At 46.1% G+C, this 17527-nt stretch overlaps 1 protein-coding gene across 5 annotated transcripts in view; it reads right to left on the reverse strand.

The window, feature by feature from the left end:
* The window catches only part of LOC123586716 (mitochondrial intermediate peptidase), a 194979-nt gene that overhangs the window by 39084 nt on the left and 138368 nt on the right, over positions 1–17527 (reverse strand). The gene's annotated exons all lie outside the window — the stretch shown is intronic.

Consider the following 17527-nt stretch of genomic DNA (forward strand, 5'->3'; position numbering starts at 1 on the left):
CTATAAATATAAAACAAGAAGATGTAATAGAAAACAAGGAGGCATCGTGTCTAGCATGTCTTAACAATTCGGTAAGAAGCTAAATTTATCACCACTCTTCACTCTCAAAGAAGCCAAGATTCAAGCAATCAACATTGTTGTTTTGACCATTATTCTTGGCAGATAATTCTTGGCTAACTCAAGGGTTGAGCAGGGCTCTATACACTGGCCTTTAATTTGGGGGTGGATCCCATAAAACTCATTCCAACACAGAGACGTTAAAAGATTGACAGAGTCCTCTATTATCATCTCAGTCTTTAATGCAATTCAATTAAGATGTCTTGAGTATTTACTGTGTGTAAAGGAGGAGGCCAGGTCACGAGCATTCAAAGACAAGCAGGCTAAGTCACAATATGACTAACTGTGAAAGCTAAAATTATGAAGGGTGTAGAAGAAAATACCTTTGTGACTTTGAGGTAGGCAAAGGTTTCTTAGACAAGAAAGTAACAATAACCATAGAAGAAAAAAAATGATATGCTAGATCTCATCAAAAACAACAACAACAACAACAACAACAACAACAACAAACTTCTGTTTTTTAAAAGAAACCATTAAGGAAATGAATAGGTAAATGACAGAATAGGGGAAAACACTCAACATAATATATATCTCATAATGGATTGGTATCCAGAATATATAAAGGACTCCTTCAACTTATAGAAAGTATTTTTAAAAGGTACCTGGGTGGCTCAGTCAGTTGGGTGTCTATTGATTTCAGCTTAGGTCATGATCTCCTGGTTCATGATATGGGGCCCCATGTCAGACTCATGGTGACAGCAGGGAGCCTGCTTAGGACTCTCTCTCTCCACTCTCTCTACCTCTCCCCTGACTCGTGGGCACTCTCTCTCTCTCAAAGAAATAAACATTTAGGGGCGGCTGGGTGGCTCCGTCGGTTAAAATTCCTCCAGATTCTCCTATTTTGGAGAACTCCTAAATAGAGCTTTGCCTCAGGTCATGATCTTGCAATTCATGGGTTTGAGCCCCACATCAGACTCTCTGCTGTCAGTGCAAAGCCCACTTCGAATCCTCTGTCTCCCCCTTTCTTTGTCCCTCCCCTCCCATGCGCACATGCGCTCTCTCACAAATAAAAAATAAACATTAAATAAACATTCTTAAAAAAAACGCATTTAAAAAATTTTAAAAGGGACAACAGGTTTGAGTAGACCTTTCACAAAAGAAGACAAGCAAATAAACACAACAGGCACTGAGAAGACACGTCATCATTGTCATCTGGGGGAAGAAAACTAAAGAACACAACCACCAGAATGGCTAAAATTCCAAAGACCAAACGTAGGCAAGGCTGTGGGCCAGCCTGCATTGTCACATATCAGTGATGGAGGGGTGAAGTGGTACAACCACTTTAGAAAAAGATCTGGAAGTTTCTTCTAAGATTCGCATACACGTACCCCACGACCCAGCCATTTCCTCCCAGGTATTTACCCGAGGGAAATGAAGGCATGTCAACAAAAAAGGATTTTACAACCCCCAACTGGAAACGACACAAGTTTCCATCGATAGGACATGGATAAACAAACACGGTATATTTGGAAAGTGGAATACCACTCAGCAACAAGAACAACAACCCACTGATGAGTGAAACAACAACATGGCTGAATGTCAAAAGCCTTTCACGAAGGAGTGCATCCTGTTGGATTTTATTCACAGGAAGTTCAAAGGTGGGCCAAAGGAGTCTCTGGTGAAAAAACATCAGAAGAGCTGTTGCTTACGGGCGTGGAGAGGACAACTGACTGAGAAGGGACACAAGCCAGCTCTCTGGTGTGATGGTCATGTTCTATAGATGGGCAGTGATCGGCGTTATTAAGCGTATACATGCCTCAGAATTCATTAAACGGTACATTAAAGATGTATGCATTTCACGGTCTATAAATATTACCTAAAAAAGAGAAATAGTCATATAATGGTGTCTAGGGCAAAATGTACTGCTGTCTGACACTTGCTTTGAAAAATTATATATATTATATACACATGACGTCTTGAGGGGTGGATAGAGGAATGGATGGTTGGATGTGTGACAAAGACAATAAAATGTTCATCGTAGAATCTAAGTGGCAAGTGCGTGAGGGTTTACTGTTCTTTTCATTCAACTTTTCTGAATGTCTGAAAAGTTTCAACACAAAACGTTTGGGAAAAAGTCAACCGTGGGTGTTTACAGCATGCAAAGTGCAGTTGGTGGGAGAAGAGAGGGAGGAAGATGAGTTCTGATGGAGAGATTCAGATGGCTTTGTGGAGGGATGGGATCTGAGTGGAAACTTGAAGGACAGGGAAGGGTCAGGGTCAAATTAGGCCCTTCTAGGTGGAGAGGACGATGTAGGAAGGCACGAAGGTGGGAAAAGGAAAAGAATGTATACTGACCACTAAGTGGTCTGCTGGGGTCTTGGAGGAAGGGTGGAGGCTCCGGGAGACGTGTTTTATGAAGACTCTAGGGCTTGGAACGACAGTGACCAGGATGAGAAGGTAACTGGGCCAGAGTGTGAGAGGAAAGCCAACAGCTTGTCACATTTAGGTGCCGGGTTGGGGGGCGGGGGAGCTATCAGGCCTCAGTCGGCCGTGAGAACAGAGAGTTTGGGGGTGGGTCCAGGACGGGACACATGGCCATGGTCATTCCCATCAGGGGGAGCGGCCGCGTGGGAAACTGCCCAAGGACTGGCTTGCGTGGCGGACATAAAAACAGTCGTGCCAAACACATACTCGTAAGCCACGGACTAGACCTGCAGTAGTTAAGAAAATAAGAATGTTGTAATGTTTTCAACTGCAGATCAAAATATTCTCATCCTCATCCAAGTTCAATTCTACTATCTTCACCCAGGAAATATCTGAGAAATAAGGAGAAGCTACTGAGGGGGGAAGTTCATTGCTTTGTCTTTATTTACAAAACTAAAGTTCAAAACATAGTTTTCCTTTCCCAGTAAAATAATCTCTACGGGTGAAAGAAGGCCTTTCCTCTGACCCAGCCGTGTCACGAAGGATGGAAATGGTTGAGTCTTTGATGGTTGCTAAAGTCGCCCATTTCACATTAGATCTTTAGATGGAGCTTATTGCTTAAGTAGAAGCAATCTGATTAATAAATCAGGTTTCGGGCACTTCCTACGCGCCAAGTTTCTTAATGCAGAGAACAGCTGTAGGGAAAACATCTAAACGTGGCTCTCAATCAAATGTGTTAACCTATCACACCCTTTTCTTCCCTTTAGTATGTGAAACATTCTATAATTAAATGACTGGTCATTTATAATTAAATGCCTGGGCCTGTCAGAAGGTAAAACCCAGTTATTCAGAGCCAACCTATTCAGTTAAGCATAGCCTCCTGTCCCTTTGAAGTGGTTCACTTTAACTCGACAAACTGCCAATATAAATATGACCTTGCTCTGTCCTTCGCGGGACATGGACCTAGCTAGCACATGTCCTTCTCCAGTCTCCCATCCTCCACCATGCCTGCGTCTCAGGGAATGGCAATTCTAGCAACAGCAAAACAAAAACATACACGCTCATGGCATTTTTAAGTAAAATCTGGTCAGAAGTGGTTTGGTCATTTTTGTATGTCATGTGACCGCTAGAGACGAAGGTCCCCAGAAGAGGAAATCAGGACTCACTGGGATAAAGAATAGTCCTGAGGCAAGAATTCTCTTGGCATATCGTGATGGTATCCTTGCTTTAATTAGATTTAAAAGTTTGGCAAGTGTCGACATGAACTAGCTTCTACCCAGAGAATTTAAAGAAAAATGCGACGTTTGCAGGCAGTTCCTTAAATAAGAAAAATTGAAATTAGCTTTTATATGTGTGTATGGTCCAAAAAGTTCCAGGAACTCTTTGATTTTTTAAAAAGCTGACAAAGACGTCCCCCTTGTCTTCAAGTCGTAATCTTAAAGGGTGATGATTAGACCCTCGGTCTCTTGGGAGCCCCTGGGAGCCAGGTTGGAGCTGTTCAGTCCCTGAGTGGAATTTCCAAACGTGTTTCACTGTGGAAGTTACCTAAACTGGGGGGGGGGGGGGGGGGGGACAGATGGATTTTGCCAAAAGAAGACTGAAACCTCACAACTAAAAAGAGGGAAGTGTTGACAGCCATGTGAGAAAGACAAAGTTGCATTAGGACAGACTCCGCACATATCAGTTCATAAAAAGGAAAAGAGGGAGTTGACTTTCATCTGTCCTAGAGGAAGAGACAATACATAATGAGTAGTTGAAGAATGATGATTTAATTTATTTTTCTCCTCATTTTACCTGAGGGGCAAATGGGCTAATAAAAGTCGGTGCAAGCCAGGACATTTTCGTCTCGACCGCTCCGCTCCAACTAGCATGTTTCATAACCTTGCAATTATTCTGGGCCCGACTAAAATAAATTATGATATCAAAAGGATTCCAAGACTGACTCTTGAGGCAGTGGGGGTTTCCAAATTGTACTCTGTGCTATTCTTTCCAGCGCCTGTTGGCATAGAGCTGGAAATAAGTGAGGGTGAGGACAGCAGGCATGAGGACCTGACCCCACACACGGCTGGTCGAGAAGGGGTTCATCAGAAAACAGTGCTAATAGCAGGTATCTGCCGATCATTTACTATGAGCCAGGCACCTCGCTAAGAGTATCAACTCATCTGGACCTTAAAGCACATCTGTGAGGAACCTACCTTGCTAATAAAGCAGAGCAAAGAGAGATCACACGATTCTTACTTTTTTGTTGTTGTTGAACCCTGGAAGCCTGGTGCCAGAGCCCATGCTCTCGGAGCGCGGGGATATACTGTCTCGTGCCCTGGAGTTTTGTAAAACAACACATTCTCAAAAGGTCCACATTTAAATATCAGCATCCCGGATACGACAAAACCCGTCTGTGTGGGGACATTCTGGACGGGTGGGGGGAGTCTGATAGCTGCCTGATGCCACCACGGCTATACGGACCCAACCTATTAATTGTCCCCTCGCTGCCTTGAAGACGGAGCCAAAATGTCCATTGTCTTTTGGGCAACTCGGTTTTGGCGCCACAGTTTACCCTTTGCAAATGGTCACGGCTACTTAACTATCTGTGGCGGTGGAGTGCAGAGGACCCTGGGAGCAGACTCTACTGAAAAGGCCGTACGGGGAACGTGGCTTTGCCCGGCCGTGACGGGGACCCGAAGCTCGGCCGTGCTTGGCCGCTGCTGCTGCAGTTCGAGGCATGACACTGGCAGAAGGAAGTGCCTAGGAGCTCTGCGCTTAAGGACGTCTTCTGGGTGGCCTCCAAGTATCTGTGGTAACTCCTTGCAAACAGAAGCCCTTACATGTTTAAGGGGCTCCCAGCTCTGCATATTTCTACGCTTTTACCGAGAACAAATTCTGTCAGTTCCAAGATGAGTTCAGTGCGTGTACGAAGCTGCCAGTTTACGCCCTGTTAGTTTGTAATGTATAATACATAATCTAACCAGGCCATTATTTAAATATCAACATATTCTTGGCAGGAACTCTTTAACCTCTTGAGTGCCCATCTGGATGTCCAAGTAATACAATTATTTGAAAAAAATGACAGGGCAACTGGTTGGCATGTCGATTTTTGCCTCTAAGACAACCTGGCAAAGAGGGAACCTTGTTATGGTCCCCTTTACTAAGCGCCCCGGGAACACGGGAAATGACTGGGGCACTTGAAACCACTGTATATATACATTGAGCTCCCAACACGGGGCTCGATCCCATGACCCTGGGATCATGCCCTGAGGCAAAATAAAGAGCCAGATGCTTAAATGACTGAGCCACCCAGGCACCCCTAGAATTATTCTGAACCTTGGAAGGGAAGAGTTAACGCCTCCTCTTTGAGTCTATTTCACATCTTGCTTAACACCAACCAAGGGTGCCCAAATAAAGCTGTGGCTGAGTATGACCAAAGTTTAGTGAACGCAAAGCAGGGTGACTGAAGTAACTATAAATAAAATCTTTGTAGGGGCGCCTGGGTGGCTCAGTCGGTTAAGCGTCCGACTTCAGCTCAGGTCACGATCTCGCGGTCCGTGAGTTCGAGCCCCGCGTCGGGCTCTGTGCTGACGGCTCAGAGCCTGGAGCCTGTTTCCGATTCTGTGTCTCCCCCTCTCTCTGCCTCTTCCCCACTCGTTCTCTGTCTCTCTCAGAAATAAACACTAAAAAAAAAAAAATGTTTGTGAAGTTTTTTTCTTTCAGTCATTCACTTATTCACTCACTGTGTATTTCAGTGCCTAAAGTCGACTGAAGGCAGGCAAAAATATCACACAGTTACTTATTAGAAGGTATAGCATATACACTATGTATAAAAGTGACTAAGAATCTGTTTTATAGGAATATAAAATGGCGTAGTTCTCAGACAAACCTCATGGGTATTACCTGGGAAGCTGCTAGAAATACAAATGTTTGGTCTCAACCCCAGACCTACTGGATCGGGAACCGGGAGGGAGCTTGGCAGGCAGTGATTCTGAAGACGTGTGAGTGCCACAGCCCAGAGGGACACGTGGAAGCTGAGGAAAGTGGAAAATGCGATCGGGTTTCTCTCCGTTGGCAACTCTAACTCGCACAGTACGGGGCAAGGGAGATGTATTCCTATTCTATTCAGCTAACCTAGAAAAAAATATTTGTTTCTCAAGTGAAATAGGAAACAAAAGCAGGATTGGCTTGGGACACCGTTCAAAGTTATGACTGCCAGGCCTCAAGAGAGAGGACACAGCTGGCTGGACAGGCCCCTGAAAGGATCCAGGGGACTTGGCATGAAAACAGTCTGGAAATCTGGGGGTGGACGAGGCGGGAAGGAAGCCGAGGGGAGCCGTGGCGCAGTGGGAGGGGGTGCACCGGACCGGCCTGGCTGAGAGGGGTCCCAGACGGGAGGCGAGCTTCGGAGGCGGGAGGCAGGGTTTTTGTTTTAGGAAAGGAAGCAGAGTGTACTTTGATCCCTAGCAACTCCCTGGGAGACAGCGCTTGGTGTCTCTCGATGACTGACTCTCTGGCGAGGACGGCTCAGAACGCATCTCAGAGGCTTCCGTCACGTAGCGATTCTGACCGTTCGGGGCTTGAGAACTGCAATCAGTTCTGTCCTTGAGAACTGTCCTCCGTGGACAGGAGCCCAGAGGGCCCGGCAGGGGTGCCCTCTCCAGGGAAAAGACAGGGAGGTCCATACAGGAGCCCGTGGTTGGCAGGGATGTCGCGAATTCTGTGAAAACGGGGTCCTCCTAGGGTGACTCAGAGGAGGGGGGAAGCGGGGGGAGCTGGATGCTGGTGAGGTCGACTCCCCATAGACTTGACAAGCTCCCTCCTTGAAGGAGTTCAGAAAGGACACCCCGGCCTGGATGTTCCACGCCCCACGGCAGGGAGCAGGCGTCCTACTCAAGACGGAAAGTCTGTGCAAACATTTACAAAAAATTAAATGCTCCGAGTACCTGCGTGCTAGAGACACTAGGCACACAGATAGGAGTGGGACACGATTTCTGCTCTTGACAAGTTCATTATCTGGGGAGAAGGAACCACGGAGACACGTACTAGTTAACGTAGAACAAACGTGTACATAAGGTACAGACAGAGTCGGCGCAAAGGCGGGAGTGACTGAGTCACGAGCTCGTCGTGGCGAAAGCCCCCTGGGACCATGTCGTTCCTTCTCCCGAGACCCCGGAAACTGCACCTTCTGAGCTCTGCTGTGACTTCCCCCTTTGATTCTGTGGCCACCTGCACGGTATTCCAAAAAAATTCTGCTTTGGTAAGCCAGAGTGGGTTCTATTTTTTCAAGAAGATTCCTACTTGATAAGAAGATCAGTTCACAAGTTATTAAAAGGAATTTAGGGACACCTGGGGGACACTGATATTTTTGTTTGATTAAGGACCAACTTTCCAGACCCAGGGCTTGGACTAGAGGCAGGGTTTTTTGTTTGTTTTTTTTGTTTGTTTTTTTTTGCACATTTAAATAAGTCTGTCTTTCCTCAGATTCAGAAAGTCTGAGGGATACACAGCAAGCTTTATGTCGGATTTCCTCTCTCCAAGTTCACTGGGGAGGAAAGGAGAGTCTTCCTGGCCAAAGAGGAGGGACAAGCGTCCCACTGTCTCACAGTCCTGGCCAGGTGTGCTGGGAGGCGTAAAGGGGGTCTAAGAAGCAGGTAGGATTGTCTCAGGAGTGTCTGGGTCCTCCTGAAGCGGGTTCTCTCCCTGTACAATCAAGGGAAAAAATCGCCTTTACGTCTGTGGGTTTCAAAGGTGCAACGAAAGTTCGAGGATTGGCTGTTGTCCGAGGCTGGCCAGGAGAGATGAGGCCTGGGTGTGGTCCATATTTGGGGGCCAGGTGGAGGTAAGCCCGACACCTATCGGACTGGCCACGTGTTCAGAGCCCAAGATAGCCAGGGAAAAAGAACTCCTCAGTTCTTTGAAAATCAAAGCTAAAAGGCAATCATATTCTGACCTTTCAGACACTGGTAGTTGGCTTAAATTGTATCAGTCAAGTTTACAGTTAGGGCCTACAGGTACCATTTATTTAGGGGTCAGGCTGGTGGACCAAGACAAGCCGTAGGCCCCCAAAAGGGAATGTGCTGGGGAACCCCTCCTGGGAACACAGCCCACTCTGTAAAAACCAGCCAGGTAACTACCATGTGGTCTGATAACCTCTCGGGCAATGTGCAGGTGCAGGTGAGGATTTTAGGCTGAATGGACCATTATCTGGCTTGGCATAGCGTTCCATAACTTAACATTTCAGTGTAATTCTCCTCTTCTGACTATACCAAGGTTCTCCTTTGCAGGGATGCCCAGGGGAGATAGAGACGAAAGATAAATTCTTCCTTTTGTAAACAAAACTTCAGAAGCCTCTAAACAAGGTACTATATCCTGATGGTTAAAGCGAGGGTTTGGTGAGCGACCACATGAATTAACCAACTGGGTAAGGGACCTTAGACCAGTCCCTTAACTTTCCATACCTCGTTTCTGCTCAGAGCAATCGGAAGTAAAGGTAAAATGTTAGAGTGGAATATAATGTTTGAAAATCATAAACCTGACAGAATGTCACCTTCTTTGCTAGACTGTTGCAAGAATTAAATAAGATAGTGCGTTTCCGACAGAAAATGCTCCGTAATTGGTAACAATAACAACCAGATCCAAAGGTTTATAAAGACCTACTTCCCAGTTCAGTGAATTGAAGAATGAGGTAGGTTGCTTACTTATTTATTTGCACAAGGTGAATTCCAAAACATTGGTCTGTGATTAAGAATTTAGGATAAGCTCATCAAACTCACAGTCCCAAGCGAGTTACCCAACTTGGTCTACTTTTTTCTACTTTTTGCCATATCTGCTTTTTAGGAGATAACTGTTTCTCGGCTAAATGAAGAAAACTAAAAAGAGGGAAACAAAAGATGCAACGAAAACCCTTATTAGGAGCTGTGAGAAAAGGTTTGTCAAGAAGAGATCACCGGTAGGGGTGCCTGGGTGGTTCAGTTGGTTAAGAAGAGATCACCGGATGATGGGAAAGTTCTGGAAATGGACAGGGGTGATGGTTACAGGATCGGGAATATAGGACATTGTGAATGCCCACTGAAATGCATATTTAAAAATGGCTAAAATGGTAAATTTTATATTGTATATACTTTACCCTAATTTAAAAAACAGTGAGGAAGAGGGCCCAACGTACCAAGATAGAGCCTCTGATTCCCCCAGATGGTCAGGTGGCCCTGCCACCTCGGGGCTCTGTTGGCAAACACAACAATGACCAGGACGTGCCGACAGGCAGCTGAGCCCTCCAGATCTGAGAACGAGGGAAAAGGCCGGTCTGTGTATTCCCAACACCACTGTCCGTTCTAAAAAACCCATCATAACAGTAAATGGCTGTCTTTCGTGAAATCATCACATGTGCCAAACGCAGCTCTGTCTGAGGAAGAATTACAGTACAAAGGCTGGCCTGGCAGTTTGAAAAGCCTGAAGTGAATTTTATGAGATCAGAACTCTAATTCCAGATCTGGCTCTCCCAAGCCTAGGGCAACCGCACTGCTCACCTTGTGCACTTTGAAGTTTTTCTCTGCTACAAGGCTGTGGTTACCCACACCTTTCTCTAAAGGTGGATTCCCACTATCTCCGATCAGTTCCTGGGAAAATCAGAACATCAGCCAGAAAGTGAAATTCCTTTCTTCCTTTGAACTGAGAAAACCCGATGCCCCCCCACCCCCACCCCCAGCTCGGTTAATATCTGTCTCTGGTCAAACGGGGGGTTCTGTCTACGGGGCTGCTGACCGGACGGGTGCAGAGGGTCTGAGCCTCCTGCTGGACAGACGCCGATCCAGCCGGAGCCCCACACACACGGTGTGTTTACAAACTGGTTTCTTTCCACTTTATCGTCAGACGGAATAATTCCATTTGCAACTACCCTTCTGGGTCACAAAACATTTTGCCTTTTGAAGCTCCACGTCTTCCTTAAACAAACACACCCACATATTAAACGTACACACACCCTCTTCAAAAATCAGTGCGTTTACAAAAGGGAGGTCTTAGCCTTGAGAACGCAGGTGCTCTGTTCTCTTCCAGCTCTTTCTTCCAAAAAGCTCTCAGCTATTTCAGAGGCCACGTTGAGTAAACAGCCAAACAAGCCAGAGATTAGGGATTCAGTTTCCTTGGCTCTCATTCCAGGCTTGCCATTTACCTCTATTACTGCAACTATGTCATAATCCTGGAGCCACTAAATTCTAAGTCTGCTTCCAGAACATGCTTCCCTCCTTTATCCCTGTTACGCTGTGCAAGGAGACAGGGTTGCTGCCAATGAGTGTGTGGTGAAGTGCCAAAACCTGCTGGGCGTTCTCACTCGACAAATCTTATTTGGCTACGCGCAAGCCAGTTGATGTCTCACCGACTCTGGTCAGCACACGTCACCTTTCGCCACTGTGCCTGGGGGGGGGGGGGGGGGGGGCGGATCTCACTCCGAGACCTCAACGGTACCTTCCTTGAGCATCAGTGTATTTGTGCCCAACGTCACAAAAGAACGAACGGGAAAACACAGTGGGAGAGGCACACAACCACTTCTCAAGCCGAAGCTTCCTGGTAGGACCTGAAAAATCAGTGGAAGAGACTACCGGTCCTTCCGAGACCCGTCCGGGTGCCCGAACCGGAGTCGCACCCCCACCAGGTGCTACGCTGTGACCTCGGGCAGTAAACTTGGGGAGCACCACAGGACTGCTCAGTGCGTGAAGCGGGGGCGGGGGGAGACACAGGACAGCGTGCTCAGCACAGCACCTGGCACGTCAAAATCTCCCCACCAATGTTTCTAGCAAGTAGTTGCGGGTATAGTTACGGCTATCGCTCTCGTTCCTGTGGTTGCTGCCACTGCTACTCTCTCCAGTCCACTCGACTCCAACAGTGTGAAAGCAGGAGAAATTAGTCTGAACTGGTTAATGTCCAACATAAAGCACTACTTATCTTAGGAAAATCAGCATGTGAGGCTCCTGCAGCCTTTTAATGACATTCCTATCCTAACGTGAAAAAGCACGTGCATCAGAAGGAAGACCCAGGGGAACGGGGTGCTAGAATTCCAATTATTTTGAGGGTGTGATTTAAGACTTCAAGGATTTTTTTAAAGCTCTTTTAAAATTTTTTTAAGGTTTATTTATTTTTCAGAGAGAGAGAGAGAGAGAGAGAGAGAGGGAGAGAGAGAGGGAATGAGAGGGGGAGGGGCAGAGAGAGAGGGAGACACAGAATCCAAAGCAGCTCCAGGCTCCGAGCTGTCGGCACAGAGCCCGACGCGGGGCTCCAACTCACAAACTGTGAGATCATGACCTGAGCCGAAGTCGGACGCTCAACCGACTGAGCCACTAGAATTCCAATTATTTTGAGGGTGTGATTTCAGATTTCAAGAATTTTTTAAAGCTCTGTTTTCTTAAACTGCTTGAAGGGAAAACATAAGTGGAGTTTGGCTGTCCTCCTGACCCTACAGCTTATTCAAACTGAACATACCTTTAGTTGTGTACGGAAAAAGACTGAAAGTGAGACATGTGTTACTTGACATTCCCTACCTTGTATGATGAGGTAGAAAAAGAACTCGATAATCTTATGCAAATATTTGCAATGTGAACTCTGGGATGAAAAGGGACCGATCATTCCATATTTAAAAAAAACAAACAAACAAAAAAAACAAAAAAACTTTAATGTCAACATAAACCAGTAAGTAAAAGAGAAAATTAGGTTTTGGCTTGATCGTTCCTTGATCTAAGTTTCGTCATTAGTAGTGTTCCATAATCATCAAAAGGAAAAAGTTTCTCTTAGAGACAGTCGAAAACACTCAAGTAAACACTGGAAGATATCTTGTAAAACGATCTTGCAGGAAACGGGCCAATTAAACCAAGAGACATCCTCCTGTCTCTGCGCTCGCTGGCAGCATTTCAAACAAGAGTTGGTTAGCAAATGCCAGTTTCAACTGCCCCCCTAAAACCTGCTCTAAATCTGTGCCGCTGCTATCATTATTTACCTTTTATCGGTATGCTTGCTAGATGGAAACGCAGCAGTGCACCCCGATATCAGTCCCGCCTGAGGTTAACTGAGGGCTCCTAACTTGCGCAGCCCTTGATGCTTGAAGCCTCCGGGTGTCACGCGAAGAATCTAGATCAAGAGCTTTGGGGCAACGACACCTGCTTTGCTAGCCTGTCTTTAGCCCACTGCCAACAGCGCACGTTTGTAACCGCATGTTAAGAACACCATCCATAATGACTATCTTTAAAGAAGCCTTTATCACATTTCCATTAAGCAATCAAAAAGAGCTGAGAGAGTAGTATCTACATTCTTTTTAGAAGGTAGTGCGGTTGATAGCGTCTAAAAGTGGAATTGCTGGTGTACTTCCTGGAAGGAGTCTACCACAGTTATTTACTTGGGAACAAAAAGACGCTCACATCTCAAGTAAAGCCAACCTCCAGAGGCACTGTCTCAGACGGTGACACAAATGGCAGGGGGGGCTCCGTCACATTTACACAGCAAGGAGAGGTTACGTGAACGCGACTCGCCGAAAGTAAAAGGCCACAAAATGTGTATCAAGATCTATACCTTCAAGAGCACAGGGGTGGAGTGTTGTGAGCCGGCAATGGGCCCCTCAAAGGCTTTGAAGACACAACGGCCTGGGTCAAATCCTGACAATGCCAATTTAATAGCTTTGCAACACTGAGTTAGTTGCTCAGGGTCTAGGCTTTATGTCCCATATATGCGAAGTGCGGATAACACCACATATCAAATTAATGTTATGTGGATTACAGACACTGTGTCCGCACCTAACACGCTTTCGTTATGTCACTGTCCCTTGTACTTCTGCAAAACAAATCACCTTCCTGCGTGCTGACTATCTGAAACCACTGAGTAGGAACTTGGGATGCCCAGGGTTTAAGAAGAGGTGCTCTACACCCTGAACGCCAGTGAACACGCAGGGCCATGGTCTTTTGTCTAAGGGGATTCTCCACCCATCCCTTCTATCCAGTTGTCGGATTATCAATACCCACTCGCCCCGTAGGTAGAAGCAAGGAAGTGTATTGAAATGAAAAGTGCCACAGATATATATGCAAGTGAAACCATGGATTGCGAGTAACTTGTTCTGCGAGTGTTCTACCAGACAAGCAAACATTTCTAATAAATTCTAACTTGATACACGAGCGATGTCTTGCAACACAAGTAACATATGACTCCGAACAACACATGATCACAGCGGAGCCAATGGTTCCTCTCTCTCTCTCTCGCTGTGGGATTGTGGGCGATCACCTCCCACGCTCGGATGTAGGTCTCAGGCGTTGGTGTTTGGCAGAAATCAGTGATTTTTCAGAACGCTTGGAAGGCGCCCACAACTGGCACTAGTCTATTTTTTGTCACTTCAAAGCACCTATAAACAGTCCTTTGCTTTTCCAGACAAGAGAAAGCTTAGGAATGCTTTGCTTCATTCTAGGTCAAGCGCCTGCAGATATAGACCCTTTCCTCTGCTGCCTTATTGCCAGTTACATTATATACAGTGTATGACAAGAGTTTATGCATACTGCACTGTAGTCAACATCTGTTGGGCATATACAATGGCCCCCATGCAGGAAAAGATTCCATTGGGCCAACAGATAGCGTTGGTTCCATTAGTGATAGTGAAAGTCGTCCCACACGACAACCCTCCTGTCTCTTGTCTCCCTCGTACCAACCATGAAGGTTTTCAAACGTAAGTGTGGGTTAACTTATTTTTCTTTACATTTTGTATTTTCTTTATTATTTTGTATTATATTACAGTATTGTAATCATCTTGTATTATATTCCTGTATTCTAATCATTACAATATTGTAATCAACATGAATATCTTTGGGTTGTGGAACGAATCATCTGACTTTCCATTATTTTTTATGGACAAATTCACTTTGATATACAAGTGCTCTGGATTACAAACATGTTTCTGGAATGAATTATGCTCGCCAACCAAGGTTTTACTGTATGCATGTGTATGTACACACACACACACACACACACACACACACACACAACACGTATACACTGATAGGTTAAAAGTTAACATCCTGAAAAAAGTTAAAATTCTATTTAAAAGTTACTTCCCCAGAGGCTTTTCATCCTCTTTGCTAGCAAAAAATTATGTTGCTGAATTCAGTCATTGGAACACTGACAATAAAATAGGGGGGAAAAATCCAAGGATAGGAGATGCTCCTGGGTTAAGTTTTGCAGAAGAAAAGATCTGTCATTTCCTGGTAAAGGCTGACTTCTTTTTATTGGTATAAAGGGATCAATATGCCATGTGGTTTCTATTACCCTACACTGTAAAAGTTATACAAAATGCTCATCAGTTTCTAGTATGATAGTATGCAGTTATCTGCCTGATACGTTAACAAAACACTGTAACCCACAGGAATGACTTATTCCTGGTGCTGCAAAGTCAATTTATTTAGAAAGTAAAAAAAAAAAAAAAAAAAGAAAAAAAACCCCACTCTTTCCATGAAGGCATTCCATTTACAACACCTACATATTTTCTCTTTTGTTTAACTGTTTCACTGGAACGCTGACCTTGTCTTTTTACACGCAAAGAGCATCCGAGTGGCTATTCCAAGGGTGGGTGCCTCTGATCGTTATAAAACGCTCCAGGAATAGACTCAGTATATTTTGCACGAGAGCATCTGGTGAAATCAGGCTGCGGATCCCCAGACGTGCTGCCCATTAATACGACAGGTGTGGAGAGAGCGGAGGGTCAGCATCGTGTCACATTTACTTACGTTTACACCTTCAGCACATCCCCTCCCGGGGCCACCTCACCTGGCTGGCCAGTCGGTGCCCGGTATGCAGGTAGCCGGCCGGCGGGAGGGTGGGGGGCAGGAGTGGCTGAAGCCCAGGAACCCTGCAGGCCCCCAGCCTTGTGTCCCAGGGCAGGCTGCACAGCCCCAGCGTGGGCGCCTGTCTACAACTCCACCTCCCAGAGGGCGCCTTCCTGTAAATCTGACGGGATGCTCCAGGGTCTGCAGTTAGCTTACTGGTTTATTTCTGTGTCCCTCAAGTGCCTGCTTAGCAATATTCAGTAAATACTCACGGAGCTTGAGTGAATTAACAGCATCAACAACGAACAACACTTTCCTTCATTCTGTCAGATTGCTTACTGGTCACTACCCTAAGAATATTAAAATAATACATTTTCACGAAAGACTGTACAGGGACAGCTCCCCAGTCTTACGCTACAGAGGTTGTGTGGCTAAAAGCAAAGGGTCCTGGCTGCCAACACACACAAGGTGGCTGTCAGGAGGGAGAGACGTCGGAGGGAGGTGGTGGTGAAGGCCAATGCCTCTGGGACCCCCTGTTCCCAGGGAGAGTTTTACTTCGCGTTGGCCCTACTTTAATGAAGCCCCAAGAGTTGACTCACCTTGTATAACAAAGCCCGCTACTTACTGCCGTAAATCAAGTTGCGGAATTTATCTCTGACCTCCCACGGCAGTGGAAACACATTCCACTTTAATGCCTGTTTCTTAAATCACTACTAATTCACCAGACTGACTTGGTCGTGCATTATGGGAATTATAAAGCACAGGGTAGGATCTATTTTCTTCTAACCTTGTAGAACACCGGTTATGCGGTATAATAAATATACGTAGTGCATAGCGGAAAAGCTCTACGAAGAACACAGATATGACGAGTAGCCAAATGGATGGCGGTCTCTTAGGAGCCGTGGCTCCCTTCTCCCTCCCGACGAAGGCTCTTTGATCAAAAAAGGATTGAGGCCAGCGAAGCTAGGGTCCCGGTGTGGGTACGGCCGGTGGGACAGGTGGAAGCCAGAAAGAGTGGCAGGACTGACAAAGCAAACCTGATATCCAGACAGCTGGGCAGACACGGTGACATGAAATCAGAGAGGGAGACGCTGAACAAGCATCTTTGAAACTTTCACTGCCCGTCTTTCTCTTTTATGTTAGAAAAGGGCTTTCGCAAAAATATTTGGGCCCATAAATCCCTTAGAAATATCTCTGTGATATAAAACTTCGCAGACAAGGCGAATAAAAACCTGTCCCCTTTCTAACAGTCCCCACTTTTTTATGGCACAAGAAATAGTTCACCTTTTCAGCATATTTCAAAATTTATGTATTTGCTCATTTAACATATCCGTACCGAGTGCCTGTTGCAGGCACTGGAGAGATGGCAGGTGCAAACATCAGTCCCTCTCCTCTGACGGGGCTTAGAGTTTATGCGAGAGCGCAGATGACAAACCGAGAAATGAAATAATACGTTACACGTGATGTCAGGAAGTAAATATGTGCTATGGAAAGAAAAAAAAAAAGACACAACAAAGCACAGAAAGGAGGTACCGAGAGACAGGGAAGGCCTTCCTGACAGCGAGAGGGAAATAAAGATCTGTATTTTTAAACATCTGAGCAACCCATGCAAATTCATCTGGTTTACTTCAAACGGCATAGTTTTGCCTGGCATGCCGGTAGTTTTAAATCGTCTTACCTTCCGATATTTCATACATCTGAGGGCTTTCCTCACAAGCCACAAATGGAAAACACACTCTGGGGCGGGCACTCGTCGGCCACAGCGCACGTCTCGCGAGCACGTCCTGGCACTTCTTTACCCTGAGCCCCTACACGCCCAGGGGACACAGGCGTCAGCTAAGTCAGGCAGCACCTGGCAGGTGTGAATCTCTCCCTTGAAAATCCCACTTAATTGGAAACAGAGAAAGCAAAGAGGCACATTTACAACGACGACAATGACGACGACAACTCAGGAGTAAGCGTCCAACGTGCCCGTACATCCGTTCATTCTCCCACAGCGTCCAGCCTGCCAGCTTTGTGCCAGGCACGGCCACGTTCAGGGATTAACCAGACGGCACGATTAGAACGGCAAGTAACAACCACAACTGGTCGTTAGTTCCACGAAACGATGCAAAATGCCTCCTCTCGCGAAGTCAGCGTGGATGCGTTTGCACAACAGGGGAAGGCGGTCGAGCGAGTGAGTGCCTCTGTAGCCTCCTGGCTTTTGTGTGTCAGCTCTACCTCGGCCGACAGACAGCGCTCACTGCTCCCGGCGGCCGTCGCGTTCGTATCGCACAAAC

The sequence above is a fragment of the Leopardus geoffroyi genome, chromosome A1 (assembly GCF_018350155.1).
Source record: "Leopardus geoffroyi isolate Oge1 chromosome A1, O.geoffroyi_Oge1_pat1.0, whole genome shotgun sequence".
NCBI classification, from domain to species: Eukaryota; Metazoa; Chordata; class Mammalia; order Carnivora; family Felidae; genus Leopardus; species Leopardus geoffroyi.